Source organism: Pinus tabuliformis, chromosome J, assembly GCF_031772625.1.
Source record: "Pinus tabuliformis cultivar Carrire ecotype Pingquan chromosome J, CPIR1, whole genome shotgun sequence".
In the NCBI taxonomy this organism is placed as follows: Eukaryota; Viridiplantae; Streptophyta; class Pinopsida; order Pinales; family Pinaceae; genus Pinus; species Pinus tabuliformis.
This window is the reverse complement of record NC_142295.1, coordinates 1,497,640,997-1,497,648,985: the sequence shown is the minus strand read 5'-3', so window position 1 is coordinate 1,497,648,985 and position 7,989 is coordinate 1,497,640,997. Positions and strand designations below refer to the sequence as shown.

Here is a 7,989-nt window from a genome sequence, read left to right as displayed (position 1 = left end):
TCTTCACTATATCCCATGAAATTCTACCAGTATCCAGATATACTTCCAATTTTAAAAAAAAAAGGATAAGGAAGAGGTACTTTGATACTTTCTTCCAACCACGTGAAATGGAGCTATGAACGAATGAATCAAACCATTCTTAAATGTTAATCTCACTTAGAAAATTTCCTAAGGAAAATAGTCAGATCGAAAGAAAGACGGAGAACAAATTAGATCCATTTCCTTTATGGTTGACTTTAGCATACATCTCATACTATACTTAAAGGACGGACGAATGACTTGAAAGGACAAAAGATTCGATCTGTCCATGGGATTCCCATATCTCGGCGACATAGCCAAGTGGTAAGGCAGAGGACTGCAAATCCTCCATCCCCAGTTCGAATCCGGGTGTCGCCTTGTTGAGGTAAGTAAATGGAAGGAAAAGTCTGTATTTCCATTACAGAACCTCTGGAGACATATTGGTACATATTACCAATATAGATAGTGAGTTACGTACATTTGATCCCGATTCCGTCATGAATGTACGACCCTCGAGTTAGTTATAGTAACTTGTTGGTCAATGAACAAATGGATTTATTGATCTCTCATATCAGCTCAAACGTCAGTAACGTTCAGAATGCAAAGGTGGACCATTCATTTCAACTTCAACTTTGCACTATGGTTAATAGTTCCCTTATCATCTCGATGATGAAATCATTATTTTTTAGAGAACATGATCCGTATGGATATAGTCGGTATAACTTGGGCTGCTTTAATGGTAGTTTTTACATTTTCCCTTTCACTCGTAGTATGGGGGAGAAGTGGGCTATAATGGTAATGCTTAAGAATCAATTATTGCGTTCCTTCCATATCATGCATGGTAATATATTCTGTTCCATAAGGATCCAGTAATATTGAATCTTCGTTCCAAATTGAAACACTCTACATGGAATTATTTCCTCTTTATCCCCGTAAGGGATGTACGTAATCCCTTATCATTATCATTTTCCTATGAAAAATCTTATTTTCTTCAACAGGTTTGAATTCATTAGTTCTTTTCTAGAATGAGTCGATAATCTCATTTCTTCCACTGAAGAACGATCTCTCTTCTCTTTCTTAGTAGGAATAGAAAGAGTCTTTGTTTTATCGGATGGTTCTGAATTGAATTGATCGGATCTGATATGAATTCCGTTCTCGGAAAAATATGGGACATAAGTCATAGATTCCTTTGCTTTTTCATATATCATTTCAAGTGCTATAACTAACATGTGCTAGATATAGATGTTCGTACCGAAAAAAAAGATGTTCAACTTTGATCCTAAAGAATCTGCAAGTACGTTCAGAATTAAGTCTGTCTGCATTGGGTCTATTTTTCCAGGAGCAGGAAGAAGGTGATGTGATTAGCTCCGCTATTTTATGGTACGAGGTCCTTCATCCTACATTTACCATATATGGATAAGTACCATTAAGATATATTTATCCATATATGGGTGTAAAAGAAGAAGTAGTACAAAAGAAAAGGTTAGATATTCTTTTCCTCCGTACTACTTCTTCTTTTCTTTTCAAAAAAAATTAAAAGCAATCCCTACCCTGTATTGTTGTAATACAATAGATCCACCCTATATTGTTGTAATATAAAAGATCTCATAACCTATTTTATACTTATGATCTGGATCATAAAGATCTATCTAGTGATCAGCAATCAATTGATTTTCATCAAAATCAATTGCTTCCACTGCTTGCACTGGCCGTTTTGACGTAAGGGATAAGTAGAAAAGCAGTAGGAACTACAAGGAACAGTAGAACAACAATAAATGCAAGGGTATTTACTTCCATGATCTCCTTATTTTAACTTTGTTCAAAAATAGCTCGAGATTTGATCTCATTTTGATCTCATAGAGATGAATGAATCTTTCTTTCAAGATCCATGAAATAGATGTATTCCATTGATAGAATTGGTTCGAGTAACAGAATCTAACTAATGGATTGAATGAATTCTTCGATGGAAATAGTATAACCTAATACGATCACTTTTGATAAGACTAGTAGTAAAAACTTACATGCATCAGAAAACGTTCTGATCAACACATGTCTGGTATAATTTTGAAAGAATAGGATTCGTACGAATAAGAACCTTATGCTCCTCCAGAAGACGTTCGTCAGACATGAGATATATTTTGCTTGGATCTCCACGATTTAGATGGAATTGTGAATCTATCCCGCTTCAGTGATGATATAGAAAGAAGTATCCCATATCGAATTTATCCAGAGGCCCACCCATGACCCTGGAAAGATAAGGACTAGTCCGTCCAGATCCTGACATGATCATTCACAGTTCACTTACTATTGGATCGGGACTGACGGGACTTGAACCCGCAACTTCCGTCTTGACAGGGCGATACTCTAACCAATTGAGCTACAATCCCAATACAGTACAGTTCACCTACTATTAGATAATATTTATTTCATGATAGGTGCTAGATAGGTCATATAGATTATGCGAGTGCTAGGTCGATTAAATATCTTATCCTTCTCTTTCATTTTTGAAATGTATCGATTCATACGGAATTGGGCATCTACGATATGAATAGATATCGATGTCGGGGTTCAATAACCAATTATCTTTTCATTCATGATTAGCATGAATATAGCCATACCGATAGATTGGTATTGATGATATTGGTTGGGTCGAGCTGGATTTGAACCAGCGTAGGCATATTGCCAACAGATTTACAGTCTGTCCTCATTAACCACTCGGGCATCGACCCAGGAACAAGACAGTAATTGAAAATTATTTAGGATACCTAACGAATGGATCATGGTACCCCCAGGGGAAGTTGAATCCCCGTTGCCTCCTTGAAAGAGAGATGTCCTGATCCACTAGACGATAGGGGCCACCAATCTATTCTTTATAATATGAAATTGATCGGGAAGTTGTCAATAATATTACAAGAATTCTTGGTTTCCTCAAGTTTTTTTTTCAATAAACTTGCCTATCGATAAAATGGAGTCCCTTCAGAAATTAAATATTGCAACTAAAACAACTCTAAAGCAATTTACGGAATCTCTATTTGTGATCCATCGGCCCAGTTCCGATAAAAAAGACTTTATGGACTCAAATTATACAAAATGTTTCATACTTGATAATTTTAATAATTTTAATAATTTTGATAATTTTAATAATTTTGATAATTTTAATAATTTTAATAGTGAATGGGGCTTATCGTTCTCTGATCGAAGTTATCCGGAAAAGACTCAAAAAAATATAAATGGGTTGGTTGGACAAAAGATCGATCCGTATGTTACAATCGGATCGTGGCAGGTATAGTTTAGCGGTAAAAGTGTGATTCGTTACATTATCAACTCGAATAATGGAAGGATCTTTTACATGGATCTTTGATCCATCTAAAGCTCTATTTCCAGATAGGTTCAAAACCTCCCCTATACCATCCATCCAGAGTTCATATGTTACACAACTTCATATACTTTACGTTCCCATATTAGAGTATAGTGCTTCACTTCTTTCCATTAAAACAAATGCCCGTTGGTGTTCCAAAAGTGCCTTTCCGAGCCCCTGGAGATGAAGATGCAACTTGGGTCGACTTATACAACCAACTTTATCGAGAGAGATTACTTTTTTTGGCTCAGGATATCAATCACCAGATTGCAAATCAACTCATGGGTCTCATGGTATATTTGAGTGCAGAAGATTCAAATAAAGATATTTTCTCATTTATCAACTGTCCCAGTGGATCAGTAATACCAAGGGTAGGTCTTTTCGATATGATGCAAGCAATAGTACCAGATGTACATACAATATGCATGGGGGTAGCTGCTTCAATGGGATCTTTCATCCTAATCAGGGGAGAAATTCCTAAACGTATAGTATTACCTCACGCTAGGGTTATGATCCACCAACATGCTAGTTCCTATTATGACGCATCGGCTGTAGATTTTCATAACGAATCGAAACACGTAACGATGCTTCGCGATTACATAACCAGATGTTATATAGAAAGAACGGACCAACCCGGAGAGCTAATTCAACGGGACCTGAACAGAGATGTTTTTATGTCAGCAACAGAAGCCCAAGCTTATGGCATTGTTGATGTCATAGCGGAAGGTAGATCTCATAGCGGAAGATCCTCTTTTTAATTTATTTTTATAATGAACTGTAAACTGTGATCTCTTTGTTCCTTTTCAAAAAAAAAGGGGGGGGCAAGTGATTCATTTCATAATCACCTGATATGGTATGGTTAGGATCAATCCGAACCAGTTGATTCCGCATACAATACAGCTAGAATGCCCACTATTCAACAACTTATTAGAAATGCAAGACAACCAATAGAGAATAGAAAAAAATCTCCTGCTCTTCGAGGATGTCCTCAGCGTAGACGAGTATGTGCTAGGGTGTATGTGCGACTCGTTTGGATCAGAAACTTAAACAGACTGGGAAATTCTTACAACGGAATAACAGAAGAATTTTCCCGCTGTAATCAAGTAAAGATCCATCATCTAACCTTACCGGGGATGAAATTTATGGTTTCCATTGGTGAAAATCCAATCACCTTGATGTGGGATGAAAAGCAATTCCTCATTGGTAGCGAATGGTCATCAATCCATTGAGCGGGGAAATCATGCAAATTGAAGAAGCATAAAGTTTATGCTCATATTTCCCCGAGAATGGAACAACAAGGTCAGCTACCTGGCCAACCCAAGAATTACATGTCGTTACTGTATTAATAGATCTTGTAATGAGAGTATTTATTACTTAATGATTCAAGAGTAGAGCTGGAGATGGTAAACCGTACAAGTTACCGATAACATACTCATCTCATATTTCAGAAATGAATAAAAGGCTCCGGTGTATAGAGAGGACCTTACCGTTGGAGAAAGAACCATAGAAATGATGAAACCCATGATTTTTTCTCATTCTCAGTACAAGGTCCCAGTCCTTGCCTACCAGGAAGATGCCTATCCAAAGGGAATTATGGTTGGGAAGGTTGCAGTAGCAAAAGCCATTGGAACTTTTATTTTCTAAATAAGAAGAATCAGTGTTATTCTCAATGGACCAAACAAAACAAATGACTAACCGAGAAAAATATTAGCGATTCATGAGAGTAAACTTCAATGACCAGAGTGAAACGTGGATATATAGCTCGAAAATGTCGAAAAAAAATTCTTGCATTTGTATCAGGCTCTCGAGGGGCCCATTTGAAACTTTTTCGAACTGCTAACCAACGGAAAGCTAGAGCCTTAGTTTCCGCCCACCGAGATAGAGGTAAACGCAAGAGAGATCTTCGTCGCTTGTGGATTACTCGAATCAATGCAGCAGCTCGTGCCAATGGGGTTTCTTATAATAGATTCATCCAATATTTGTACAAGAGGCAGTTGCTTCCAAATCGTAAAACACTTGCACAAATAGTTGTATTAGATAGTAATTGCTTTTCCACCATCTTTAACAACTTATCGTATGATGAAATAGGTTAGGTATAGATGAAATAAATAGGTAAAGATGGAATGGATAGAACAGATTCTCCCAGAGAATTCCCTCCGGGAAGGTCGAAATATTGAAAAGTTTTTTCATATTGGATTGGAAATGAACGAAAAGAATTCAATCCAATTCTTTTCCAAAAATGAAATCCTGTTGACTTTTTCAACAATAGACTCAAGATCTGCATCTTTATCGAACATATATTCCAGCTCCGATTTGATTAAGGAGTAGGCTTATTTCCCATGGATCAAATTAGTTTTCATTATAAAGAAAAGGTAACAAAGATAGAATATGAGCTCGTTTAATAGCGTTAGTCATTAGACGTTGTTGTTTTGAAGTTAATCTATTCACTCGGCCGGATAATATTTTTCCTTTCTCACTAATAAATCGACTAATTAGGCTCATATTTTTATAATCGATCCGATCTCCCGACCTAATAGGTGACAAATGTCTACGAATTGGTTTCAAATATCTACGAATTGGTTTCAAACGTCTGCGAATTGGTTTCAAATGTCTACTAAAATATTGCTTGGGTTTATCCATAGTTTGTTTCATGAACCTTTTGAATACTATTTATTCCAAATCTTTTTAAAATATTATTCCATTAAAGATCTTGTTGAAATACCATTTCTTTTTATATCTGTGATTTATTCCTATCCATGGGTAGTACGTTTAATCTCTTTTTTTATCTCTCCATGAATGGTATGCTTGTAACAATAGGGACAAATTTTAGTTGATTCCAATCGAATAGGTGTATTGCGTCGATTTTTCCGAGTCGTATATCTAGAAATCCCTGGGAATCTTTTATAAACACTATCTTGGGTACAACTAGTGCACTCCAAAGTAATTGTTACTCTTATATCTCCGCTCTTGGCCATAAACTTACTCTAAATATTGGTTTTGTTTTTCGACCTCAAAAATAAAAAGGGAAAAAGGGATAGAAATTGATAGCCGGAGATCCTACGGTGAAACATTTGAAAGTAAAAAAATGATTGATCAGGAGTGAGTTTTCAGTTTTACTTACAAAATTGAATGTGGAAAGAATCTTTAGATCGATATTTCTACTTGAATTCTACCCCCTTCCAGTCCTAAACTTAGATCCTTTTTGGGGCTGAATGCACTAATTTCTCCAAGAGGTAGGAGAAGTCAATCTAGCACAATCTTTTTTCCCTTGCCTTTAAGAAAAAAATTAAAAAAAGGAAAGAGAAAGAAAAAGAGCATCTGGAAAAAAACGATTGATTTCTATCAATAGGGCGGCTAAAAAACTGACGCATAAAATAGCTAACACAGGCGCTGTGGAAAGATAGGTCTTTAGATCTTGCATTGTAAATTCTCCTTATTGATCATAATGTCTAAGTGATTCAACCGTATCAATAGTTATGAATCCTAGAGAAAACTCGGAACTGATGAATATATATATATATAATGTGATCCGGGCTGTGGTCCTATTTATAGAAAAGGAAAAAGATGTTTCATCACCAAAATTAATAGTGATATTCTAGATAATAGACCTTACATGTATAAAGTCTTTTCACTCACGAGACCGAAGAGAAATGAAGGTGGAAAAATGTGGGAAACATATTTCGAATTCTATAAAATAAAATTAAAATAACATTGTCTAATGATTAGAAGGGATGTAGCGCAGCTTGGTAGCGTGTTTGTTTTGGGTACAAAATGTCGCAGGTTCAAATCCTGTCATCCCTACCTTTCCCTTTTTTTCTATGGAAAGAAAGGAATGAAAGATCATTTGATATCGATTCGACGGGAACATCAAATAATTGAATCGTATCAGATGCGAAAGTGTTTTGCTCTAAGAGTATCAACAAAAGGTATTTTTCCTTCATCTCCGAATATTAAAGAAAGCACTCTTAGTTCAGTTCGGTAGAACGTAGGTCTCCAAAACCTGATGCCGTAGGTTCAAATCCTACAGAGCGTGATTTTGTTCCTATCAAATCCAACCCTCAAAATTATCGATAATTCATTCCAACTGGAACGAGTAATGGAATCTGATCTCCCAGGAAAAGTAGGAGGCCAATGAAATTGGAGGATATTCCAGGATCAAATATCCAATTGATCACCACGTCGGTATTGTGAATATGCAGTTACGAATAATCCGGCCAAAGTTATAGGAATTAGACCTAACACAATTCCGGATGGCAAAGCCTCAATCATTTCTATTCAATGGAATAAGTAGGGATAATAGCTATACTGGATAGTACCCTTAATTTGCTATGAATCTCAATGATCAAAAATTTATATAGAGGGAATAAACAAAATTATTGAAATTGAAATAGTGAACTGAGAGGGTTTCCCCTTCCTTCATTTTGAATAAGTTGTATCTTGCTTGAACTAATGAATAGGACTAGGGTGAAAATGATAGAAGCCAATAAGAAACCGAAATAACTAATTATAGTTATAGTAGGCGTGGAAGGACTGAATGAAATATGGTTTATACATATCTTCATGAGACAATTACCTAAATTTTTCTTTTCGTAACCTTGAGATCAGAATACAAA

General features: G+C 36.0%; 3 non-coding genes across 3 annotated transcripts; 2 read left to right on the top strand and 1 right to left on the bottom strand.

Moving 5' to 3' along the window:
• Positions 1 to 325: 325 nt before the first annotated feature.
• TRNAC-GCA (transfer RNA cysteine (anticodon GCA)) lies at positions 326 to 396 on the top strand. The gene has a single exon. It is a non-coding gene; the product is annotated as a tRNA-Cys (tRNA).
• A 2,267-nt stretch (positions 397 to 2,663) lies between these two features.
• On the bottom strand, positions 2,664 to 2,747 carry TRNAY-GUA (transfer RNA tyrosine (anticodon GUA)). Its single transcript has one exon. It is a non-coding gene; the product is annotated as a tRNA-Tyr (tRNA).
• Positions 2,748 to 7,103: 4,356 nt separating this feature from the next.
• On the top strand, positions 7,104 to 7,177 carry TRNAP-UGG (transfer RNA proline (anticodon UGG)). Its single transcript has one exon. It is a non-coding gene; the product is annotated as a tRNA-Pro (tRNA).
• The last annotated feature ends 812 nt before the right edge of the window (positions 7,178 to 7,989 follow it).